Below are 26,937 nucleotides of genomic sequence, written 5' to 3'. Positions count from 1 at the left end.
ACTCCAGATCCACAGTAACACGGCTTGCTCTTAACAGACTTTGGGAATGGCCGAGCGAGACTCTCTCAGATTCGGGCCTTTCTAGTGAGCGATACTCATATCCCATGAAATAATAAAGAAGGGAAAAAAAAACGCAAAACTGATGTTACTCCAGGGAAAAATCCTTCTGCCAATACTTCTCAATATTAAAGGTATCTAGTTTCCATGGCAACACAGTTGGCCAATTGGTCAGTGGAAGAATGGGGAAGAAAATCATCTGGAAGCTGATTGTACAATTCTCCCAGCTGGAGATAGGCCTGTCACAGCGGGTAGTTGGTAGTCAATGAGCTGGAGAACAAATGAAACCTGATGATAATTTGTCTTCAAACCAATTGTCCCTGCCAATAATGTTCATTCCAAACTAGTAGCTTGAACCTTCACTGGGGATTTGATCTACAGCTTCACAGTGAGTGGAATGAATTCAAGAAATCTGAATTTCTATAGCCCATTTTTCAATCTCAGGATGTCCCTCTGCTACACATCCAGTTGAAATACAAGAGTTGATTTACAGTCACTGTTGAAGTGAACTAATTGTTGTCACTGGGACAAAAAGCATCCATTTTGTGCACAGCAAGGTCCCACAAGCAGCTCTGCATTAAACATTCAATGGCTCGTGGTGTGATTTAGACATTGGGGGCTGTACATGGCAAACATGCGAGGGGGCCTGGGTTCAAACACTGGATGAGACTTGATTGTTTGTCTTCATTTGGGGGTGGGGGAAAATGTTGGCTCAGTGGTTAGCACTGCTGCCTCACTGCACCAGGGGACCTGGGGTTCGATTCCAGCCTCAAGCTACTGTCTGTGCGAGGTTTGTGCATTCTCCCTGTGTCTGTGCGGGCTACCTTCGGGTGCTCCAGTTTCCTCCCACAGTCCAAAGGTGTGCAGGTTAGGTGGATTGGCCATGAGAAATAGGGTCGGGGGGGGAAGAGGCTGGGTGGGACGCTCTTCAGTGGCTCAGTGTGGACTCGATAGGCTGAATGGTCTGCTTCCACTCTGTAAGGGTTCTATGATCAGATAATCTACATTAGGTAGTGGCTGCAGGCTAATTGCTAGGTAAGGATGCTGGGGAGAACTCCCTGGCTCTTCAAACAATATCATGATGTGTTTTACATCTGAGAAGGCAGAATGGTCCGCTGATTAACATGCCATCAAAAGACGTTACCTCCAGCCCCACAGCACTGCCTCAATGCTGCACTGCTGTGTCAGTGTGGTTAATGGGCACTGAGTCTACACTGGGAATGAACCTACACCTGAAAGATAAATGCTCTAACTAAGCTGGGGCTAATATCACTTTCTCCTGAGGTGATATGATCTGACCTTGTTTTTACAATTACAAAACAAACTACAGTCCACTTGAAGCCATGAGTACAAATATCCAGAGTTACAGCCCGATCTCTAACATTAAACCTGCCCGAATTCTGTTTTATGCTCTTTCAGCAGAAACTATCCACCCACCAGCCTTTGGAACATTATTTCCAAAAGTACTCAAAAGGAAAGGCTGAGAAATCATGAACAGAGCAATCCGAAGGTAATGATAGGAGAGGTGAAGTAACCGAGCTCTGTAGGGCCTTGTGTGCATGAGCTGCCTTCATTAGGAAGAGAAATCCTGCAGCAAGTTTTAAAAAAAAATTAATAAAGTGTTTCATCTAAATAATGAGTCATCTTAACAATTTAGTCTGTGATATTAAATCTTTCAAGACAACTTATGTTTATCAGGACAATTTGATAGGGAACAAAGTGACCAAATAATTCACCTGTTTGACATTTTCACATTCTCCAACTGTATGTTACAAACCAATCAATGGAACAGCTCGCCATCCTTCACCTCTTGGATCTGGATTGAAGTAATTTCATATGAAAGGCCAGACAAAGAATCTTAAAATGCTTTGCAACATCACAGTAACCCATTGGGTGGACTGAATTATTGCCAGAAGAATAGCCCAAAAACAATGAACTGGGGGCTCCAATGTTTCATCTCTCTCCAATGATTCAGGCTGAAGTATGAACAGCAATTTGGGGCTCAATCGACATCATCAAATCCCTACAGTGTGGAAGCAGGCCATTTAGCCCATCGTGTCCACACCAATCCAGACTCACTCCCCAGGTAATTTAGCATGGCCAATCCACCTAACCTGCATATCCTTGGGCTATGGGAGGAAACCCACACTGACACGGAGAATGTGTAAACCCCACACATTCGCCTGAGGTTGGAATTGACCCCAGGTCCCTCATACAGAGAGGCTGCAGTGCGTTATAACCACTGAACCACCATAATACCTCACAGCGATGATTCTATGACAAGATTCATAATGTCAGGAAACAAAATACTTCATACAAGCAGAAAATAATCACAGGTCGTTATAATAAAACATTAGCACCCTCCACTCCATCACTTTATTTAAACTCTATTGTTAGGATTAGTATTATAAAATGTTGCAAACTAAAGTTATTTGTTTTTTCAATGGACACCAGGAAATTGCCCATTGAAGCCACATAACTTGTTGAAAAAGCAGACAATCAGACTGTATTATGTTATGAGGAGAAAGTGAGGCCTGCAGATGCTGGAGATCAGAGTTGAGAGTGTGTTGCTGGAAAAGCGCAGCAGGTCAGGCAGCGTCCGAGGAGCAGGTGAATGAAGCCGCTGATTGAAGGGCTCATGTCTGAAACGTTGATTCCTCTGCTCCTTGGGTGCTATCTGCCCTGCTGTAATATGCTATGTGGCAACCGTTTTGGGTCCAGGGACTTTTCCTCAGAACTGATGGTAGATAGGAAAATGTTTTTATGCAGAGAATGTGGGGGAGGAAGAGGCGGTATGAAGTGGGTGGAGATAGATCCCAAAGATGAAGAACAGTTGGACAGACAAAGGAGTGGATAATAGTCAGCCTAGGAACACGAATGACTGCTGAAGGGGACTATTAGTGGCTAAAACTGGGCTGTGTGTAACAGTAGACCATGTGTGTGCGGGTAAGGACATGGGAGAGGTTGTCTCAAGCCTAAAGTTGTCCAAGTCATTTTTGAGCTGAAAATGTGTTGCTGGTTAAAGCACAGCAGGTCAGGCAGCATCCAAGGAACAGGAAATTCGACGTTTCGGGCCAGAGCCCTTCATCAGGAATGAGGAGAGGGTGCCAGACAGGCTAAGATAAAAGGTAGGGAGGAGGGACTTGGGGGAGGGGCGATGGAGATGTGATAGGTGGAAGGAGGTCAAGGTGAGGGTGATAGGCGAGAGTGGGGTGGGGGCGGAGAGGTCAGGAAGAGGATTGCAGGTTAGGAGGGCGGTGCTGAGTTCAAGGGAATCGACTGAGACAAGGTGGGGGGAGGGGAAATGAGGAAACTGGAGAAATCCGAGTTCATCCCTTGTGGCTGGAGGCTTCCCAGGCGGAAGATGAGACGCTCTTCCTCCAACCGTCGTGTTGTTATGGTCTGGCGATGGAGGAGTCCAAGGACCTGCACGTCTTCGGTGGAGTGGGAGGGAGAGTTAAAGTGTTGAGCCACGGGATGGTTGGGTTGGTTGGTTCGGGCGTCCCAGAGGTGTTCCCTGAAGCGTTCTGCAAGTAGGCGGCCCGTCTCCCCAATATAGAGGAGGCCACATCGGGTGCAGCGGATGCAATAGATGATGTGAGTGGAGGTGCAGGTGAATTTGTGGTGGATATGGAAGGATCCCTTGGGGCCTTGGAGAGAAGTAAGGGAGGAGGTGTGGGCGCAAGTTTTGCATTCCCTACGGTTGCAGGGGAAGGTGCCGGGAGTGGAGTTGGGTTGGTGGGGGATGTGGACCTGACGAGGGAGTCACGAAGGGAGTGGTCTTTGTGGAACGCTGATAGGGGAGGGGAGGGAAATATATCCCTGGTGGTGGGATCCGTTTGGAGTTGGCGGAAATGACAGCAGATGATACGCTGTTTACGGAGTTTGGCGGGGTGGTAGGTAAGAACCAGTGGGGTTCTGTCTTGGTGGCGGTTGGAGGGGCGGGGCTCAAGGGCGGAGGAACGGGAAGTGGAGGAGATGCGGCGGAGGGCATCGTCGATCACGTCTGGGGGGAATCTGCGGTCCTTGAAGAAGGAGGCCATCTGGGCTGTACGGTATTGGAACTGGTCCTCCTGGGAGCAGATGTGGTGGAGATGAAGGAATTGGGAATATGGGATGGAGTTTTTACAGGGGGCAGGGTGGGAGGAGGTGTAGTCCAGATAGCTGTGGGAGTCAGTCGGTTTATAGTAGATGTCTGTGTTGAGTCGGTCGCCCGAGATAGAAATGGAAAGGTCTAGGAAGGGGAGGGAGGAGTCTGAGACAGTCCAGGTGAATTTGAGGTCGGGATGGAAGGTGTTGGTAAAGTTGATGAACTGTTCAACCTCCTCATGGGAGCACGAGGCAGCGCCGATACAGTCATCGATGTAGCGGAGGAAAAGGTGGGGGGTGGTGCCAGTGTAGTTACGGAAGATGGACTGTTCCACATATCCTACGAAGAGGCAGGCATAGCTGGGGCCCATGCGGGTGCCCATGGCAACTCCTTTAGTTTGGAGGAAGTGAGAGGATTGGAAAGAGAAGTTATTCAGGGTGAGGACCAGTTCAGTCAGTCGAAGGAGGGTGTCAGTGGAAGGGTACTGGTTGGTGCGGCGGGAAAGGAAGAAGCGGAGGGCTTTGAGTCCTTCGTGATGGGAGATGGAGGTGTACAGGGACTGGATGTCCATCGTGAAGATAAGGCGTTGGGGACCGGGGAAGCAAAAATCATGCAGGAGATGGAGGGCGTGGGTGGTGTCCCGAACGTAGGTGGGGAGTTCTTGGACTAAAGGGGACAGAACCGTGTCGAGGTACGCGGAGATGAGTTCGGTGGGGCAGGAGCAGGCTGAGACAATGGGTCGGCCGAGGCAGTCAGGTTTGTGGATTTTGGGCAGGAGGTAGAAACGGGCGGTGTGGGGTTGTGGGACTATGAGGTTGGAGGCGGTGGATGGGAGATCCCCTGAGGTGATGAGGTTATGGATGGTCTGGGAGATGATGGTTTGGTGGTGGGAGGTGGGGTCATGGTCAAGGGGGCAATAGGAGGAGGCATCCGCGAGCTGGCGTTTGGCCTCAGCGGTATAAAGGTCGGTGCGCCAAACTACTACCGCGCCTCCCTTGTCTGCTGGTTTGATGGTGAGGTTGGGGTTGGGGTTGGAGCGGAGGGAGTGGAGGACTGCACGTTCTGAGGGTGAGAGGTTGGAGTGGGTGAGAGGGGTGGACAGGTTGAGTCGGTTGATGTCGCGGCGGCAGTTGGCTATAAATAGATCGAGGGCGGGTAAGAGGCCAGCACGGGGTGTCCAGGTGGATGGGGTGTGTTGGAGGCGGGAGAAGGGGTCGTCAGAGGGTGGGCGGGAGTCTTGGTTGTAAAAGTAGGCACGGAGGCGAAGGCGGCGGAAGAATTGTTCAATATCTCGCCGCGTGTTGAACTCATTAATCCGAGGACGTAGGGGAATGAAGGTGAGGCCTCTGCTGAGGACTGATCTTTCATCCTCAGGGAGGGGGAGGTCTGGAGGAATGGTGAAGATCCGGCAAGGTTGGGAGCTAGGACCTGGTGTGGGACTGGAGCTGGGAGTGGGGGCGGGGTTAGGGGCGGGGGCAGAGATCGGTGTAGGGGCGGGGTTAGACGTGGTGACGAAGCTTGGTGTGGGGGCGGGGTTAAGCGTGGGGGCGGGGTTACACGTGGTGACGAAATTCGGTGTGGGGGCGGGGTTACGCGTGATGACGCAAGTCGGCGTGAGGGCGGGGTTACGCGTGATGACGAAAGTCGGTGTGGGGGCGGAGACACCTGAGGCGTTGCAGTCATGCAGGTTAGTGATGTCAGTGGGGGCGGAAGTGGCTGCGGCGATGGCAACCGAAGGGGCGGAAATGGTTGTGGCCACGAAAGAGCAGTTGTCATTCCCGGTAGCCCGGGGGTCGCGAGTCCGTCGGCGATTTTCCTGGCGATCGTGGAAGCTGTTGTCTGTGCGGTGATCGCCGGGGCGGTTGTTTGGGCGGCGATTGCGGAGGCTGCGAGGTCGGTGGGGGCGGAAGTGACGTCACGGTCGTCGTCGGCCGTTAGTGCCGCGGGCGCTGTAGCGGCCACATGTGTAATGGCGTCCGACAGGCCGATAGAAGATTCTGGAACAGTTGAGGAACCACGAATGTGGGGGTAAGTACATGAAAGTTTTCGGTACTTACTGTCTTTAATTTCTGATATGGCTAGGAAGAACTGTTTGTTTAGTGTGTGGATTCTTCTGTAGATGAAGAACAGTAGAGGTCCTTTGCAGGTCTGTGAGAGTGTTGTCCTGAGCTGGGGTAGGACTGATTGCAGGGAATGTAGGTAGCGACGCACGGCTGCAAGAGTGGAGCGGAGGATCCGGAGGGAGGTCTGTTGCTGGAGGCTTCGGATTTGTTGTAGGTACAGGTTGTCCTGGTTAGGTCCAAATTTTGTTGGTTGGAATGTAGTCCGGACTACACTCATTTTTGAGTCAAGAAGACTAGAGAGCTCCCAAATGGAAAATGGGGTGCTGTTCTTCCAGCTTGCATTGAGCTTTGATGGGGAACACTGCAGCCAGCCTGAGTCAGCTGTTGGCCAGGGAACAGGGTGGGGTACTGAAGTGACAGGCAACAGGAAGCTCCGGGTAATTTTTTTGCAGGCAGAACATAGGTGTTCTGCAAAGCAGTCACCCAGTCTATGCTTCAGCTGCCCATGTAGAGGAGACCATAGGATTATCAATTCGACCTTAAAATGCACAAAGACTCACAAGCTTCTGATGTGTTCAACAGAAGAGAAGAGAACCATTATGAGGAATTGCAACACAATTAACTCAGTTTTATGAAAATTTAAATCAACATGAATAGTTATAGTTTGATTGTGATGAGACTATCTGCAAAACAGTCAATTTGTGGAGAATCATATGAACACCATGAGTGAGATATCTTTAAAAAATATAAACTCCAAATGATGCAGGAACCCCAGAATTCTGATGCTTAGCCCAGCATCACCAGGGGCATGTTGCCATGGGTAGAAACTGAGACAGCATCTTTCTCCAGATCTCCCCCGATCACTGGGCATCGCTCTGGCATACACAGGGAGGAGGGAATCCTCTCCAGTCCCTCTCCACCAGACCCAAGTGTGTCCCCTGAGTTGTGTGGTCCCACTTGTCACTGGTTGGATATCAATCATAGTGTGGGGCTCCAAGTGACAGCGATTGTCCTTTGGTGGTATAGTCACTTTTAACCCTTCCTGCTCTGCAGCTGATGAATTATCATGGGGGGGGGGGGGGGGGGGGGGGGGGGAGGGGAAGGGGTTAGGAAGGCAATGAGCTCACCCCAAAGTCTTCTTGTCTCCCCCACTTCCCAGCCCTGTCTCTGAGATGGCATTACATTCTGCCCTGTATGATTTCCTGTATCTGCCAACTCCTTCTTCACTTGGGAGAAGAGTTTTTCTGCCATTTACATGGGAGCAAGGGAATATCATTCTATTATATAATCCCTACAGTGTGGAAGCAGGCCCTTCAGCCCATCAGGTCCCCAGCGACCCTCCAAAGAGCATCCCATCCAGACCAGTCACCCTATCCTATCCTATCTCTGTAACCCTGCATTTCCCATGGCTAATCCACATAGTCTGCACATCTATGGACTGAGGAGCAACAGCATTGCCACTGGCAAGGGACAAAGTTAAAAATCACACAACACCAGGTTATAGTTCAACAGGTTGATTTGGAAGTACTAGCTTTTGAACCGCTGCTCCTTCATCAGGTAGTTGTGGAGCAGGATCATAAGACACAGAATTTATAACAAAAGATCACAATGTTATGCAACTGAAACGATATATTGAACAAACCTAGATTGTTGTTAAGTCTTTCATTTTTAGAATGGTTTGTAGGTTTCAGTTCATTAATATGTAAATGCCAGAAATTCTTTCACGTCACATTATTGAGATAACTTAAGGTTTTCTAAACAAAAGGTGACATATCAGCTCAGACAAATTTTTAAAGGTGTGAGTATAGTCTGTCTGCATCCCAATCCTGAGTCAGACTGGTTCTATTTCCAAAGTAGTATTTATAAAATGTTACATGTATTGATTGCCTGCAGATTATGTCATAGAGATGTACAGCACGGAAACAGACCCTTCAGTCAAACTCGTCCATTCTGACCAGATATTCCAACCCAATCTAGTCCCACCTGCCAGTGCCTGGCCAATTTCCCTCTAAACCCTTCCTATTTATTTACCAATCCAGATCCATTTAAATGTTGCAATTGTACCAGCCTCCTCCACTTCCTCTGGCAGCTCCTTCCATAAACGTACCACCTTTTACGTGGATAAAGTTGCCCCTTAGGTCTCTTTTATATCTTTCCCTTCTCACCCAAAACCTATGCCCTCTAGTTCTGGACTCCCCCACTGCATGGAAGAGACTTTGTCTATATATCCTATCCATGCCCCTCATGATACGGCAACACGGTGGCACAGTGGTTAGCACTACTGCCTCACAGCGCCAGAGACCTGGGTTCAACTCCCGCCTCAGGCAACTGACTGTGTGGAGTTTGCACGTTCTCCCCGTGTCTGCGTGGGTTTCCTCTGGGTGCTCCGGTTTCCTCCCACAGTCCAAAGATGTGCGGGTCAGGTGAATTGGCCATGCTAAATTGCCCATAGTGTTAGGTAAAGGGTAAATGTAGGGGCATGGGTGGGTTGCGCTTCGGCGGGTCAGTGTGGACTTGTTGGGCCGAAGGGCCTGTTTCCACACTGTAAAGTAATCTAAAAAAAAAATGATTTTATAAACCTTTATAAAGTCACCCCTCAGCCTCCGACGCTCCAGGGAAAACAGCCCCAGCCTGTTCAGCCTCTCCCTATAGCTCAAATCCTCCAACCCTGGCAACATCTTTGTAAATCTTTTCTGAACCCTTTCAAGTTTCACAACAGCCTTCTGATATGAAGGACACAAGAATTGCACACAATATTCCAACAATGGCCTAACCAACGTCCTGTACAGCCGCAACATGACCTCCCAACTCCTGTACTCAATACTCTGACCAATAAAAAAAAGCTTACCAAACGCCGCCTTCACTATCCTATCTACCTGCGACTCCACTTTCAAGGAGCTATGAACCTGCACTCCAAGGTCTCTTTGTTCAGCAACACTCCCTAGGGTCTTACCATCAAGTGCATAAGTCCTGTTAAGATTTGCTTTCCCAAAATGCAGCACCACGCATTTATCTGAATTAAACTCCATCTGCCACTTCTCAGCCCACTGGCCCATCTGATCAAGCTCTCGTTGTTATCTGAGGTAACCATCTTCATTGTCCACTACACCTCCAATTCTGGTGTCATCTGTAAACTTACTAACTATACCTCTTATACTCATATCCAAATCCTTTATGTAAATGACAAAAAGTTCAGGACCCAGCACCAATCCTTGTAGCACTCCATTGGTCACAAGCCTCCAGTCTGAAAAATAATCTTCCACCACCATCCTCTATCTTCTACCTTTGAGCCAGTTCTTTATCCAAATGGCGAGTTCTCCCTGTATTCCATGAGATCTAACCTTGCTAACCAATCTCTCATGGGGAACCTTGTCGAACACATTGCTGAAGCCCATATTGATCACATCTACCGCTCTGCCCTGATCAATCATCTTTGTTACTTCTTCAAAAAACTCAATCAAGTTTGTGAGACATGATTTCCCATGCACACAGCTATGTTGACTATCCCTAATCAGTCCTTGCCTTTCCAAATACATGTCCAACCTATCCCTCAGGATTCCTGCCAACAACTTGCCCACCACCAACGTCAGGCTCACTGGTCTATAATTTCCTGGCTTGTCCTTACCACCCTTCTTAAACAGTGGCACCACGTTAGCCAATCTCCAGTCTTCCGGTACCTCACCTGTGACTATTAACAAAATAGAGATGAACCGCAATTACAATTCTGCAAATGCAAATTTACCCCAAAGACTTTTATGTGTGTGTGCGTGTATGTGGGGGAGAGAGAGAAAGATCATGTGCATGTGTGTGTGTGTGCTTGGTAGAATGTGTGTGAGTGTGGTGGAGTATAAGCCTGTGAGAGGGTGTACGTGTGGATGAGAGTGTGGGGGGTATATATGTGTGTGTAAGAGAGAATGTATGCATGAGAGACGGTCTGTTTGAGTGTGTAGATGCTTAGGTGTGTGTGTACGCGTGTGCATGTGAGAGTGTATAATTTAGTGGGGTTACCTGTAGTGTGATGTGAACCCAAGGTCCCACTTGAGGCTGTCCTCATCGGTACTGAACTAGGCTATCAGCCTCTGCTTGGCCACTCTGTGTTGTTGTGCATCCCGAAGTCCACCTTGGAGGACGGTCACCCGAAGGTCTGAGGCTGAATGTCTCTGATCATTGATATGTTCCCCAACTGGAAGGAACATCTCTGTCTGGCGATTGCTGCGTGATGTCATAGTATCTGATTGGTTTTGCCAATGTACCATGCCTCAGGGCATCCTTGGAGAAAGTAGGGATTGCAGATGCTGGAGATTAGAGTCGAGTGTGGTGCTGGAAAAGCACAGCAGATCAGGCAGCATCCGAGGAGCAGGAAAATGGAAGTTTTGGGCATAAGTCCTTCATCAGGAAATCCTGATGCTGCCTGACCTGCTGTGCTTTTCCAGCAGCACACTCTCGACTCACAGCATCCTTGCCTGCAACGTATAAGATGGACAAGGCTGGGCGAGTTACATGAGTACCTGCTGTGTAGATGGTGGGTGGTGTCCCCTGTGTAATGGTGGTATCCATGTCGACATTCTGACACGTCTTGCAGTGATTGCCATGACAGGGTTGTACGGTGTTGTGGTCGATGTTGTCCTGAAGGCTGGGCAGTTTGCTGCAAACAATGGTCTGTTTAAGATTTAGCTGTTGCTTAAAGGCTAGAAGTGGAGGCTTAGGGAAGGTGCTCAGCCTCTTTGATAATGTGTTGCAGACTCTGGAGAACATGATGTAGTCTCTCCACCCCTAGGAAGTACTGGACAAGGAACAGTGCTCCGAAAGCTAGTGCTTCCAAATAAGCCTGTTGGAGTATAGTCTGGTGTCGTGTGATTTTTTAACTTGTTGCAACTCCACAACTGGTAAGGGAATGTAAGTACAGCAGAGAGTTTTTGTTCAAAATCTGGACAAGGGAATCTCCAAGGAGAAAGCATTGTCAGAAAAGTATGATAAAAATGTGACAGCACAAGGCAAGATTTAGTTGCTTTATAACTCAAACAGATGTACAATCTCAAATATATTCAAAGTGACAATAACTAATAAATCTCACTAAGAGTTCAGCACAACCTCTTTAGCCAGACAGTGGTTGGACTGTGGAACTCACTACTGTAGAGAAAGGCTGAAACAAGTAATCTGGACATATTTAAGGGAAAACTTCATGGATAAATGAAGGAGAAAGGAATATACTGATTGGGTGAGAAGAAATCAGGAGGAAAAGGCTGTTGTGGAGCATAAATGCTGGCCTGGTCAGCAGCAGATGGTGGCAGAATAGGAATGTTGCTGCTCTAATAATTGCAGAGACCAGAGATAATGCTCTAGTGTCGTGGGTTCAAATCCCATTATGTCACCTGGTCAAATTTAAATTCAATGACTAAGTCTATTACATAAAATCAACTTCTAGTGGTTGGTCATCACAACTGTCATTGAGTATCGTGGAAACCCATTTAGGGAAGGAATTCAGCCACTCTTACCCAGTCTGGAGTGTGGTGCTGGAAAAGCACAGCAGGTCAGGCAGCATCTGAGGAGCAGGAGAATCGACGTTTCAGACATAACTTCGGGAATGAGGCTTGTGGGCCAGGGGCTGAGAGGTAAATGGGAAAGGGTTAGGGTTGGTGGAAAGGTAACTGGGAATGTGACAGTAGATGAAGGTGAGGGAGAAGGTGATAGGTCGGAGACGAGGGTGGAGCGGATAGATGGGAAAGGTAATGGACAGGTCAGGAGGACGGTGCCGAGTTGGAGGCTTGGGAATGGGATAATGGGGCAGAGGTAGGGGAAATGAGGAAACTGGTGAAATCCACATTGATCCCGAGTGGTGCAGGGTCCCAAGGCGAAAGATGAGGCGTTCTTCCTCCAGGCGCCAGTTGGTTAGAGTCTGGCGAAGGAGATGACCTGCATGTCCTTAACGGAGTGGGAGGGGGAGTTGAAGTGTTCAGCCGTGGGGCGGTGGGGTTCATTGGTGCGGGTGTCCCAGAGATGTTCTCTGAAACAATCCGCAAGTTGGCAACCACTCTCCACGATGTAGAGGGGACCACATCGGGTGCAATGGATACAGTAGATGGCATTAGCGGAGGTACAGGTAAATTTCTGTCGGATGTGGAAGGATCCTTTGGGGCCTTGGATGGAGGTGAGGGGGAGGTGTGGGTAGTGGTTTTACAATTCTTCCGGCGGCAGAGGAAAGTGCCGTGAGTGGAGTGAGGGCTGGTGGGGGGTGGGGTGGGTGGGGTGGGGCATGGATCTGACGAAGGAGTTGTGGAAGGAATGGTCTTTACGGAAAGCTGATAGGGGTGGGGAGAGAAGTATATCCCTAGTGGTGGGGTCTGTTTGTAGGTGACAGAAGATGATACATTGTATACAGAGGTTAATGGGGTGGAAGGTGAGGACCGGGGGGTTCTGTCCTTGTTATGTTGGGAGGGGTGCGGTTCAAGGGCGGAGGTGCGGGAAGTGGACAAGATATGCTAGAGGGCATTCTCGATGTGGGAGCGGAAATTGCAGTCTTTGAAGAAGGCCATCTGGGATTTTCTATGGTGGAATTGGTCATCCTGGGAACAGATGTGGCAGAGGCAGAGGAGTTGGAAATAAGGGATGGCATTTTTACAGAAGGCAGCGTGAGAGGAGGTGAAGTCGAGGTAACTGTGGGAGTCTGCAGGTTTATAATAGATGTCAGTGGTTAGTCGGTCACCTGAGATGCTCCAGGTGAATTTGAGATCTGGGTGAAAGGTGTTAGTGAAGTTGATGAACTGTTCAACCTCCTTGTGGGAGCACGGGGTGGTGCCAATACAGTCATCGATATAGCAGAGGAATAGGTGGGGGATGGTGCCAGTGTAGCTGCGAAAGATGGACTGTTCCACATACTTGACAAAAAGGCAGGCATAGCTGGGACCTATGTGGGTGCCCATGGCTACCCCTTTGGTTTATAGGAAGTGGGAAGATTGGAAGGAGAGGTTATTCAGGGTGACGACCAGTTCAGCCAGGCGGATGAGGGTCTCGGTGGAAGGGTACTGGTTGGGTTGGTGTGAGAGGAAGAAACGGAGGACTTGGGGGCCTTTGTCACGGCAGATCAATGTGTACAGGGACTGGATGTCCATGGTGAAGAGAAGGTGTAGGGGGCTGGGGAAAACAAAAGTCTTGGATGTGGTGAAGGGCGTGGGTGTTGTCCTGAATCTAGGTGGTGAGTTCCTGGAGCTTACGTTTTCCCTTACCCAGTCTGGTCTACACGTGACTCCAGACCCTAAGAAACGTGATTGACTCTGAAACAGCTGAGCAAGCCATTCAGTTTAGGGACAATGATTAACAAATGCCAGCAACACCCAATCCCAGCAGGTTATAGCATAATTTGTCTGTTTCTGTGCTGTAAACTCTGCGTAACTTGTGAGCAATTCAAGAGTCTATGGAGTTAAAATTGAATGAGGACAGCACATCAATTCTCTAAAGTTGCCCATCCTCACAGATCAGGCCCTGATTTGCCTCTTTGACCTTACTACAACAATGCTGCCTCTAATGAGGAGGAAATTATTCTGGCAACTTTCTAAGAATTTAAAAGGCTTTTGGCATGTTTGCTTTTATTCTGTCAGAGTATTAAGTAAAGGAATGGGGATGTCTTGTTGCAGCTTTACAAGACATTGGTGAGGCCACATTTGGAGTACTGCATGCAGTTCTGGTCACCCTCCTATTGAAAGGAAATTCTTAAAGTAGAAAGAGTGCATAAAAGATTTACTTGGATGCTACTTGGACTGGAAGGTTAGAGTTATAAGGAGAGGTTAGATAAGCTAGGATTTTTTTTTATTGGAGCATAGGAGACTGAGGGATGACCTGATGGAGGTATTTAATATCATGAGAGACATAGATAAGGTAGACATCCTTCAGCATTTCCCCATGGTAGGGAATCTAAAACTAGTGGGCATAGGTTTAAGGTGAGAGGGGAGAGATACAAAAGATCCAGAGGGGCAATTCTTTCACCGAGAGGATGGTGAGCATCTGGAACAAGTTGCCAGAGGTAATGGTGGAAGTGAATACAATTTTGTCATTTAAGAAACATTTGGACAATTACATGAATTGGATAGGTATAGATGGACATGGACAAAACACATAATGTTACATCTGTGTCAATCACAAGGAGATGTGGGCACAGATTTTGCAATTCCTGCGGTGGCAGGGGAAGGTGCCAGGACGGTAGGGGGGCCATGGGCCTGACCAGGTAGTCACGGAGGGAACTTGACTCTGCCTCAGCCTACTCACTGCTGCAGACGCCATAACTGCGACTGAACAGTTTAAATGGGATTAGTTTAAATTGTGAAAACTGGGCAAGTTGGGTGAAAGGCCCTATTTCTATGCTGTAAACCTCGAGGACTAAGTCATTTAAATGGTTTTAAGTTAATGGATATTAGCAACAATTTGCTGTAATTAAAGGTTAACAACCAATAATCACATAAAGTTCTGCATAAGCTACAGTATAAATGGTGCTGCCAAATTAAATTGAGATGCAATCCAGGGCAATTTACAAAAATGCCATCCAAATTGGAACTAACAAGGACAACTTTGTGCAGATAATGTTACATCTGTGTCAAGCACAAGACGAGGGGAATGTGGATAGATAGGGAAGTTGTTCTGTCCCCCTGGCCTGGTCTGATACTCTTTTCTCTTTTATTTTACTCTCCACTTGTTGAAAGGTTCGGTCGCAGTTATAGCGTCTGCAGCAGTGAGTAGGCTTAGGCAGAGTCAAGTTCCCTCCGTGACTACCTGGTCAGGTCCACGCTCCCCCTACAACCCACCCTCCTGTCCTGACACCTTCCCCTACCACCGCAGGAACTGTAAAACCTGCGCCCACACCTCCTCCCTCACCTCCATCCAAGGCCCGAAAGGAGCCTTCCACATCCATCAAAGTTTTACCTGCACATCCACCAATATCATTGATTGTATCCGTTGCTCCCGATGCGGTCTCCTCTACATTGGGGAGACTGGACGCCTCCTAGTAGAGCGCTTTAGGGAACATCTCTAGGACACCCAATCAACCACACCGCCCTGTGGCCCAACATTTCAACTCCCCCTCCCACTCTGCCGAGGATATGGAGGTCCTGTCTTCCTTCACCGCCACTCCCTCACTACCAGACGCCTGGAGGAAGAACGCTTCATCTTCCGCCTTGGAACACTTCAACCCCAGGGCATCAATATGGACTTCAACAGTTTCCTCATTTCCCCTTCCCCCACCTCACCCCAGTTCCAAACTTCCAGCTCAGCACTGTCCCCATGACTTGTCCTATCTGCCTATCTTCTTTTCCACCTATCCACTCCACCCTCCTCTCTGACCTATCACCTTCATCCCTCCCCCACTCACCTATTGTACTCTATGCTACTTTTTCTCCATCCCCACCCCCCACCCTCCTCTCGCTTATCTCTCTACCCTTCAGGCTCTCTGCCTGTATTCCTGATGAAGGGCTTTTGCCCGAAACATGGATTTTACTGCTTCTCGGATGCTGCCTGAACTGCTGTGTTTTTCCAGCACTACTAATCCAGAAATTAGGCAGCATCATGGCAGTGAGGGTAGTTTGGGCTGGTGTGGTGCCTCAGCAGCGTTAGTAGTGTCTGCATTGGCAAGGTCCATCGAGGCATCCTAGTGGTGAGGGTGTGGTGGAGGCAAGATGATTAGATTAGATTACTTACAGTGTGGAAACAGGCCCTTCGGCCCAACAAGTCCACACCGACCTGCCGAAGCGAAACCCACCCATACCCCTACATTTGACCCTTACCTAACACTATGGGCAATTTAGCATGGCCAATTTACCTGACCTGCACATCTTTGGATTGTGGGAGGAAACCGGAGCACCCGGAGGAAACCCACGCAGACACGGGGAGAATGTGCAAACTCCACACAGTCAGTCGCCTGAGGTGGGAATTGAACCCGGGTTTCTGGCGCTGTGAGGCAGCAGTGCTAACCACTGTGCCACCGTGCCGCCTAAAGTGTGTCAACATTCATTCCAGTGGCTGCAACACGGCAACTCATGCCTAACTACCAGGACTAAAAAGGATTGTAAAGCTGAACACTTCTTTGTTTTTTGAAAAAAATTCTACTTTTATATTCTAGGTGGCACAGTGGTTAGCATAGCTGCCTCACAGCACCAGAGACCCAGGTTCAATTCCCGCCTCAGGCAACTGTCTGTGTGGAGTTTGCACATTCTCCCTGTGTCTGCTTGGGTTTCCTCCGGGTGCTCTGGTTTCCTCCCACAGTCCAAGAACATGCAGATTAGGTGAACTGGCCATGCTAAATTTCCCATAGTCTTAGGTGAAGGGGTAAATGTAGGGGAATGAGTCTGGGTGGGTTGCTCTTCAGAGGGTCAGTATGGACTTGTTGGGCTGAAGGGCCTGTTTCCAAGTAATCTAATCTAATCAAAATAAATCAAATCATTCAAAGAGAGCACGATTGATCTGTGACCTCACTCCCCATACCCACCTTTGGCCCAAAGTCCATAACATGTTTGGTTAAAAGATCCTACCAACGTCAGATCTAACATTAACAACTGACCTAGCCAATGGAAGTTCCAAATTTGTCACCTTTTGCGTAAACAAGTATTCCTCGAGTTTACTTCTCAAAGATTTGGCTCGAAGTTTTAGAATGTTTTCCAAAGTGCTAGACTCCCCAAAGGAAGACCTTTCAATAACTAGCTCAACAGACCCCCCTTAATAGTTTTAAAACTTTAAAATAAATTACAGTGACAAGCCTATTTTGTGTAGAATTTAACCTTGAAATACAGACATCACCAACTCTCCTTAGACAGCACATTCCAAAGCTGAGCTGAACGGAACACCACCATCTTCAACGTCCCCTCCAATCTTCACACTGTGACATAAAGGGAGTGGCACTTTTACTCTGAGTGTAGGTGCTGAACATGTGGAAAAGAAGCTATTTTATCGTGATGTCTAGGTGGAGCCTGGGTCTGTCAGGTTCCAACTTGGATGTCCTCACCATCCTCTCTATATCGTTATGTTCAACAAATCCTGTTGCTGTTCACACACAAGAATGTAGATCTCACAATATCACGCACACAGCATCTTGGCTTGGAATTAGATCACGGTTCCTTCACTGTCGCTAGGTCAAAATTCTGGAACTCCCTCCTCACAGCATTATGGGTGTCCCTGCTTCCCATTGGACTGCAGCGGTTCAAGAAGGCAGTTCACCATCACCTTCTCAACGGCAACGAGGGAGAGGCAATAAATGCTGACCTAGCCAGTGAGGAGAAACATGCCAGGAACTAATATTATGTAAATCTATGTTGCACTCCTTCCAAGACAAATACTTCTATCCTAAGGTGTGGTGCTTAGAACCAAACATAAAGCTGCAAGTCATGATAAAACAAAGAACTGCAGATACCAGAAATCTTAATCAAAAACAGAAATTGCTGGAGAAACTCAACAGATCTGGCAGGATCTGTGGAGAGAGAATCAAATTTAACTTTTCAAGTCCAGTGACCTGACCTAAACAAGGGACATACCAGAGTCCAAATCACACAGCTGCTGCCAGACCTGCTGAGTTTCTCCAGCATTTTCTGTTTCCTTTTTGTTTCACAATGCTCTGGCTGCAATCTAATTAAGAATTTGTAACACAACTGCTAATCCCTTCCCTGCAAGTTTAATTCTAATGATTATTGACCGTATTTCTGGAATTTACCATATTAATCTTTTGTAATTCCTTCCCAAACACAGTAGCTGGGGCAACTTCTACTTTATCCCTGATTTGCCAGCAATGTCAGCTTTTAAAAATGGGCATGAATACTCAATATATATAATACATGAATACTCAGTCGACAAATGCTTATTACATTTTACGGTATCTTTTTGTTAAGGGAATGACAAAAACCACAAGAGAACTCTGATTCAGGTGACAATTACATGAAGATCCTGATTAATCTGTCTGACTGCAGTAAAGAAGATCTTTAATCTCTAAAATCTCTCATTGAAATCATGGCAAAAACAAGTCAAAGTAACCCCTTGCTCCCTAGCTTTATGTACTGGACCTCCAAACATTGTAACTGGAAAATAAAATCAAACTCACTGATTGTTGGTTATCATACGCCTATGCTAATTATTGATGAACATAGATTAGGGAACGTTAAATGGCCTTGTGCAGGCACAAGAGCTAAAAGAGAAATTCATTGTCAGTCTGCCAATGACGCATCCTGGACAAAACCTACAATTATTTGTCATCAGGAAGTGAAAGTAATTCTGTGGCTGCACGGTGCTGATTTAACCACCTAACTCTCCAATGAGAAAGGGACACAATGATTGAGGAGTCTTGTTTATTTTGCAGAAAGATATAATTACACAACATTAGGGTAGCTCGGTGGTTAGCACTGCTGCCAAACAGCGCCAGGGACCCTCGAGTGACTGTGTGGAGTTTGTGCCTTCTCACTGGGTCTGTGTGGGCGTGGTCTGGTTTCCTCGCACAGTCCAAAGATGTGCAGCTTGGGTGGATTGACCATGTTCAATTTCCTACAGTGTCCAGGGATATGCAGGCTCTGGATGGGATGCTTTTCAGGGGGTTGCTGTGGACTCAATGGGCTGAATGGCCTGCTTCCACACTGTGGGGATTCTCTTGTTTGGGTGAGCAACATTGTAACTATCTTGCAACTTAAATTCATATTTCCATATCTCTTCACAGACAATCTAACTAAAGTTTAATAACTAACCTGACAATTTTATTTCAAGTGTTATCTAATCTATATTAAGTATGAGGATAGCATGTTCATGTAAAATCATAGACTTGGTCTGGAATATAGGAGTGTATGCTGAATTTAATGATTATTTTTTCCTTTCATATTTAATGAGATTAGCTGGATAGAGTTAATACAGCAACATAGTTCATTAGCACATTTTAAGAGAAACAAAGGCTTCTTGTGCTGAAAGCTCCAACTCTACAGTACAGTGAGACTAGCTGACTATGTTGACTCTGACTTTAAGATAAGTGACCCTTGTAATATAGCCAATGAACTTGAACAATAAGAGTCAAGACACCATTATACCCTACTGTCTTACAAAAACCTAAGCAAAATATTGCATACTTGTACTGAAAATGTGTTGCTGGAAAAGCGCAGCAGGTCAGGCAGCATCCAAGGAGCAGGAGAGTCGACGTTTCGGACATGAGCCCTTCTTCAGGACTTATATAATTAAAATGAACTACCTATCCAGCAATAATTTATTCAATAAACATCCAAAGTACAGAGATGCACTGGGTAATTATTTAGACAAGATATGAAGCAATTTGCAGCCAGGTTATTGTGTATACAAATACAATACCTCTTCCTGCATTAATATTACCCCAATATATTTTAATATGTGAAAATATTGCACAGTTTCTTTATCCATTTGTGGAATATGTCTGTTGCAGTCTGGGCTGACATTTACTTCCCACTTATTCCTTTATTGCCCTCAAGAAGCTTTTTTTATTTGTTAATGGAATGTGGGTATCGTTGGCTTGGCCAGTATTTATTGACCCTAATTGCCCAGACAGCAGTTAAAAGTCAACCACAGTGCTGTGGGTCTGGATTCACTTGTAGGCCAGACTGGGTAAAGACAATGGATTTCTCTCCCTAACGGATGTTAGTGAAGCACATTTTTTTGATGACCATTGACAGTGGTTACACTGTCACCATTAGACCAGCTTTTAATTCCAGAGTTTTACAGGATTCAAATATCACTGTCTGGTGTGGTGGGATTCTTACCCAGTCCTGAGAAAAGTAGCCTGGGTCGGACAGGGGGTTACTAGACCAGTGTCATTACCACTATGCCCACTATTTTAGAAGGTAATCTCGATACCCACTTTATCAAGTGTGGGTATGCAATCCGGTGACAGTGAATGGATATAGTTCAAAGTCAAGATGATATGCAACTTGAAGGGAAACTTGGTATTCTAATCAAATTGTAAAATTACACAATAACAAACTGTCTATGAAAAAGGCTACAAATCTAACGTAGTAGAATCCCTACAGTATGGAAACAGGCCATTTGCCCTAACAAGTCCACACCGACTCTCCAAAGAGCATCCCACCCAGACTCACCCCTCCCACCCTATCCCTGTAACCTTGCATTTCCCATAGCTAATCCACCTAACTTACACACCCCCTGACACTATGGGCAATTTAGCATTGCCAATCCAGCTAACTTGCATATCTTTGAACTGTGGGAGGAAACCAGATCACCCAGAGGAAACACACACAGACACAGGGAGAATGTCCAAACTCTCAGACAGTCACCCGTGGGTAGAATTGAACCCAGATCTCTGGTACTGTGAGGCAGCTGTGCTAACCACTGAGCCACTGTGCTGCCCCAGCATTTGCATCAAAACCATTTTGTATGAACAAATCAATTTAAACACTTCTAAAGATTCTTTCTGTACACACTTTGCCTTTGTCAAATTGAAGCCATGGTTACATGATGAAATAAAGGCCTTGCAGATGCTATAGAACTGCCACATTCCTATTACCGGTGGCAGATACTACTTCACATACCTACTCTTATATTTAACTATACTTCCCCTTTGTATTATTGTTGATTAATGCAAACAAGGATTCCATATTTACCTTTCTCAACGGTCCATCTATTTCAATTTAAAATGCACTTTCAATAAATTTCTGTTTCCCATTTCTAGTTATTTTCTTTTCATCCCTTTTTAGAATTATTATGGCTTGTACATTACTTCCTGCCAGAGGCAGTGTGTGTCATACTAATTTCAGGTGTCTGACAGTATCACCCTAGACTGAAATATTCAATGTGCAGCAGGAGCTAAGATGTCTGTAGGATATCAGTCCCCTTCCTCCTAATGATCTCTCAGATTGGAGCCTCACTTAGTTGAGATATTCTTTTGGGAAGACATTTTGCTGCACAGCCTGCTCACACAGTTGGTTCAAGATAACCCTAACAACATGGGGGTCTCACTGAGGTAGACCTGGGCCCTTCTCCTGTGATTAGATTACTTACAGTGTGGAAACAGGCCCTTCGGCCCAACAAGTCCACACTGACCCACCGAAGCACAACCCACCCATACCCCTACGTTTACCCCTTACCTAACACTACAGGCAATTTAGCATGGCCAATTCACCTGACCCGCACCCAGAGGAAACCCACGCCAGACACGGGAAGAACGTGTAAACTCCACACAGTCAGTCGCCTGAGGCGGGAATTGAACCTGGGTCTCTGGCGCTGTGAGGCAGCAGTGCTAACCACTGTGCCACCCAGTGAGTGGACTGGGAAATGGCCCCTGACAAAAATGATCAAAATGATGTAGAGGCAGACTTTTAGCCTGATATCTGATGTTGGGCACATCACATGACAGCACAGAAACAGGACATTTGGCTAATCAGCACACCAGTATTGGCTGCAAATACTGCTTATTCTGTTCTCCAATATCCTTCGATACACCCCTTTGTCAAATCTTTTATTTCGTTCATTGTTTCTGAAGTACTTATTGGTTCTACTTTGACAGTAGTCTGTAGAACTCCAAACTCTGCATAAACACATTTTTTTCTAACTTCCCTATACCTTTAATTTCTATTTATCTGAAAGGTTTGATTTTCCTTTGCCATTTCACAGACAAGGGAAGATACTCAGTAGTGAGAGAGATGAAGAGGCTTACAAGAGGAAATCCCAAAGGTTAGGGTCCCCACAGCAAACATTGGTGTGTAAGGCAATGGTTCTGAAAGGGTTAACACTGAAAACTGTATTCAACTCTGCCCAAACTGATGTCATCAAAAGGCAGGTGGGGGAAGGTATCTTCTGATATTGTAGGGTAAAGGCTGACAGGTCTCTCAACAATCTAACGACGTAACTAACAACTAACTTGCAAGAACAGTTAACAAACACTACATTGGACAAACAGGCAGAAAACTAGCCACCAGGATACATGAACATCAACTAGCCACAAAACAAAATGGCCCACTCTCATTAATATCCTTACATACGGATGAGGAAGGAAACCACTTCGACTGGGACAACACATCCATCCTAGGACAAGCCAAACAGAGACACGTACGAGAATTCCTAGAAGCAAGGCATTCCAACCAGAACTCTATCAACAAACACATTGACTTGGATCCCATTTACACCCCCTGAGAAAAATAACAGGAAATGGCATCACCATAGGAAATGATGTCTCCACAGGGAATGACATCACCAACCCAAGGAAACCCAAACATATAAGGTGGGCTACACCACCAGTGTTCCATTCGGAGGCTCACCAAAAATGTTGGGATCTAGATTAGAGTGGTGCTGGAAAAAGCACATCAGGTCAGGCAGCATCGGAGGAGCAGGAAAATTAACGTTTCAGGCAAAAGCCCTTCATCAGGAATAGGGGCTTTTGCCCGAAATATCAATTTTCCTGCTCCTCAGATGCTGCCTGACCTGCTGTGCTTTTCCAGCACCGCTCTAATCTAGACTCTGGTTTCCAGCATCTGCAGTCCTTGTTTTTACCTCACTGAAGATGTTACCTAGTATGGTGATGAAACGTCTGAAAACAAACCTTCCAGCTCAGCGAGCAAATCTACATCCATAGTCTAACTAAGAAATGTACTGTGTGCCTGATTGCTATCATGTAATACACTACATTCTTAGGGCTCTTGTAGTGCAGTGATAGTGTTCCTTCCTCTGAGCCAAGAGGACTGAGTTCAAGTCCTATCTGCTCCAGAGGTATTTAATGATGTCTCTCAACAGGTTGATAAGAAAATATCAACATTATATTAGACAAAGGCCTCTTCTATTCAGTCTCACTGTAAGTTGTTCCTCTACAACTGGAAACCATGTTGGCCCTCACATCCAGTCAAGGAAAGTGGGTGGTGGCAGTAAATGACTCCAACTAGAAGCTGGTAGTGGTGACATTGCAGTGTGTACATCAACCACAAATTATGGTGCAATTTCAAATGGCAATATTTCAGAGGCCAGAACAGGGAAGGACATTATTGAGATCGGAGGGAGCAGGGTCATGGATGATTTGAAATCAAGGATAGGAATTTTATAATCATAGTGATGTACTGAATGGAAACAGGCCCTTCGGTCCAACTCATCCATGCTGACCAGGTCATCTAAATTAACCTAGTCCCATTTGCCAGTATTTGCTCCATATAACTCTAACTCTTCCAATTCATGTACCCATCCAGATGCCTTTTAAATGTTGCAATTGTACCAACCTCCACCACTTTCTCTGGTAGTTCATTCCAAAATGAACGCACCACCGTGTGTGTGAAACATTGCCCCATATGTCCCTTTTAAATCTTTCCCCACTGACCTGAAACCTATGCTCGCTAGTTTTCGATTCCCCTACCCTGGAGAAAAGACCTTAACTATTTACCCTATCCATGCCCCTCATGATTTTGTAAACCTCTATAAGGTCACCCCTCAGCCTCCATCACTCCACGGAAAATAGCCTCAGCCTATTCAGCCTCTCCCTTTAGCTCAAACCCTCCAACCCTGGCAACATCCTTGTAAATCTTTTCTGAACCTTTTTGAGTTTCACAACGTCCTTCCTAAAGCAGGGAGACCAGAGCTGAACACAGTATTCCAACTACGGCCAAACCAATGCCCTGTACAACCGCAACATGACGTCAAAACTCCAATACTCAATGCACTGATCAATAAAGATAAGCATACCTAATGCCTTCTTCATGTCACATCAGCGTCTAATATCAGTGACAAGGTTGAGTTCAAGTGTATGGAGCACACCAGGTGGGACGCTGGCCAGGATAGCACTGGAATAATGGAGTCTTGAGTTAACAAAAGCAAGGCTTTCCCAATTGCCTGAAGCAGGGGCATGGTCAGGCAATGTCATGGAGTTAGAGGTAGACTGTCTTAGTAATGGAGAAAATATGGGTGGTGGAAGTCCACCTCAGGGTCTAACAGGATGCCACAATTGTAAACTATTTGATTCAACTTCAGTTAATGACTAAGGATGGAGTCAGTGGTGAGAGAACAGAGTTGCTGGTGCTCACCAAAGACAATAGCTTCAGTTTGCCCAATATTTAAAGGTGGGGAATTCCTGCTCATCCACTGGTTGGACAAAGCAGAGACTGTGAAGGGTTGGAGAGTGGTTTTGGTGTGGGTGGAGTTATGTATGGTCAGTGGACATGTGAAACTTGATGTTATGCTTTGATCCAATATCACAGAGAGAATGATATGGTGATGAGAAACAGGAGGTGGCAAAGGAAAGGTGAGGGATTCCAGAGTTAACTGATCAATAGCAGGCAGAGTAGCAATTTAGGTGATTTTTTTTCTGGCAAAGGGCAATCAGAATGGAGAGATCATTTCCACCTTGATGCAGAGTGACAAGAGCATTAGAGCAGTTTGGGGCATGGTAGTGTCAAAACCTGCAGACAGTTTGAATACCATAAGACACAGGAGTAGAAGTAGGCCATTCAGCCCATTGAGTCTGCTCCGTCATTGAATGAGATCATGCTTTATCTGATAATCCTCAACTCCATTTTCCTACTTTTCCCCATAATTTTTAATGCTTTTATGAACTGAAATCTGTCCATCTCAGCCTTAAAAGAACTTAATGACCCAGAGTCAACAGCCCTCCATGATAAAGAATTCTACAGATTCACAACCCTCTGAGAGAAGAAATTCCTTCTCATCTCTGTCATAAATGTGTGTATTTTTATTCTGAGGTTATTCCCTTTGGGTCCAGACTCTCCCACAACATGAAACAACCTTTCTGCATCTACCTCATCTACCATCTATGAATCTTGTATAATTAGGAGGGTCAGTTAACCATAGTTACTGCTTGGAAGTGATGAGGAAGGTCTATTAACTGTGCCAAGAATTTGTGACTTTGATGAGGGCTGTGTCAGGGATGGAAACCTGAATGGAAGGTTTCAAACATGGAGATGGAGAATACGTGGGAGTCAGGTTCGGCAGGTAACAATGGGTTCACCAATTCAAGTCACTTTGTAATCTTCCCAGATCCAGAAAAAACATCTTAACCTTTTAGATTCTTGATGACAAATTTGCCAACCTGTGCTACATCTTTCTCATGCTCTACATCCAGCCTATAATGAGATATCCAAAGTTGCACACAATGTCTTGGCCAGTCTGTGCTACACAATATACCAGGGACCAAAAATTACTTTGCATTTCTACTATTGATAACACCCTTGTGTCCCATTCATTGTTGATCTGTGAATCAACTAAAAGACATTATCTGGTTATTATCATATTGCCTATTGTGGGATCTTGCTCTGTTCAAATTGGATGTTGTTACTTCCCCACATTACAACAGTGACTGCACGTTACATAAACGCTTAATTGGATGTAAAGTGTTTTGGGACTTTCTGAAATCTTGAAAGCTACTATATAAATGTAAGTTCTTTCTTCACACTGTTGGAATATTGCATGCAATTCTGGTCTCCTTCCTATTGGAAAGATGTTGTGAAACTTGAAAGGGTTTAGAAAAGATTTACAAGGATGTTGCCAGGGTTGGTGGATTTGAGCTACAGGGAGAGGCTGAACAGGCTGGGGCCGTTTTCCCTGGAGCATAGGAGGCTGAGGGGTGACCTAATAGAGATTTACAAAATTATGAGGGGCATGGATAGGATAAATAGGCAAAGTCTTTTCCCTGGGGTTGGACAGTCCAGAACTAGAGGGCATAGGTTTAGGTGAGAGGGGAAAGATATAAAAGAGACCTAAGGGGCAACGTTTCCACACAGAGGGTGGTACGTGTATGGAATGAGCTGCCAGAGGAAGTGGTGGAGGCTGGGACAATTGCAACATTTAAGAGGCATTTGGATGGGTATATGAATAGGAAGGGTTTGGAGGGATATGGGGCGGGTGCTGGCAGGTGGGACTAGATTGAGTTGGGATGGTCAGCATGGACAGGTTGGACCGAAGGGTCTGTTTCCATGCTGTACATCTCTATGACACTTCAACAGTGTCAGTGCTGCAGCAAACCTAACTATATTTTATCCACATAATTTAATGTGTGAAGCATGACTGAAACTTTTCCAGCATTCTTTCAAAGTGATGTATGAATAACAAGTAAACAGCAAAATAACTTTAGCAGCTTCAGAATTGCACTTTTACAATTTAAAACAAGACAATTAGTATTTAACAAACTACAGCAGGCTGAGGCTATAAAAGTTGAAAAATGTGGTGCTGGAAAAGCATCGCAGGTCAGGCCACATCCGAGGAGCAAGAGAGTTGACATTTGGGGCATAAGCCCTTCATCGGGACCTGCTGCGCTTTTCCAGTGTCACACTTTTTGACTCTGATCTCTAGCATCTGAAGTCCTCACTTTCTCCTGAGGCTATAAAAGAGAAAACAATTTTAAACAGCCATCAAAACAACGGACACACAAAGTTTAAGAAAACATTGTGCCAGTAATAATCCATCAGATCTAACCATCTGATGCAAAGCAGCAATGATTTCCTGAAATCACGAATTATCATCTTTATTTAATAATTTACAACACTAATAACATTGCAACGGAGATTAATAGCATTCCCCAAAATTAAGCCAGGAGGCAGGCAGGCTGAGATTGGGGTCAAAGGTTGATTCCTAATAAGGAAGAAAGTAACAGACAAATCAAGCCAGCTTTGTCTGAAATTAGCATCTTCTGCTAACAGCCTAGCACAGTTTCATGATCTTCTATGTATTGCTTTCTTTGACAAACAGTAACTGAAGAACGAGATGTTTATTTTTCAGTATTGAAATTAAGCCCAGTAAGATCTGAAATAC

Source organism: Hemiscyllium ocellatum, chromosome 39, assembly GCF_020745735.1.
Source record: "Hemiscyllium ocellatum isolate sHemOce1 chromosome 39, sHemOce1.pat.X.cur, whole genome shotgun sequence".
Lineage (NCBI taxonomy): Eukaryota > Metazoa > Chordata > Chondrichthyes > Orectolobiformes > Hemiscylliidae > Hemiscyllium > Hemiscyllium ocellatum.
The sequence above is the reverse complement of the archived record's forward strand: the minus strand, read 5'-3'. Positions refer to the sequence as shown.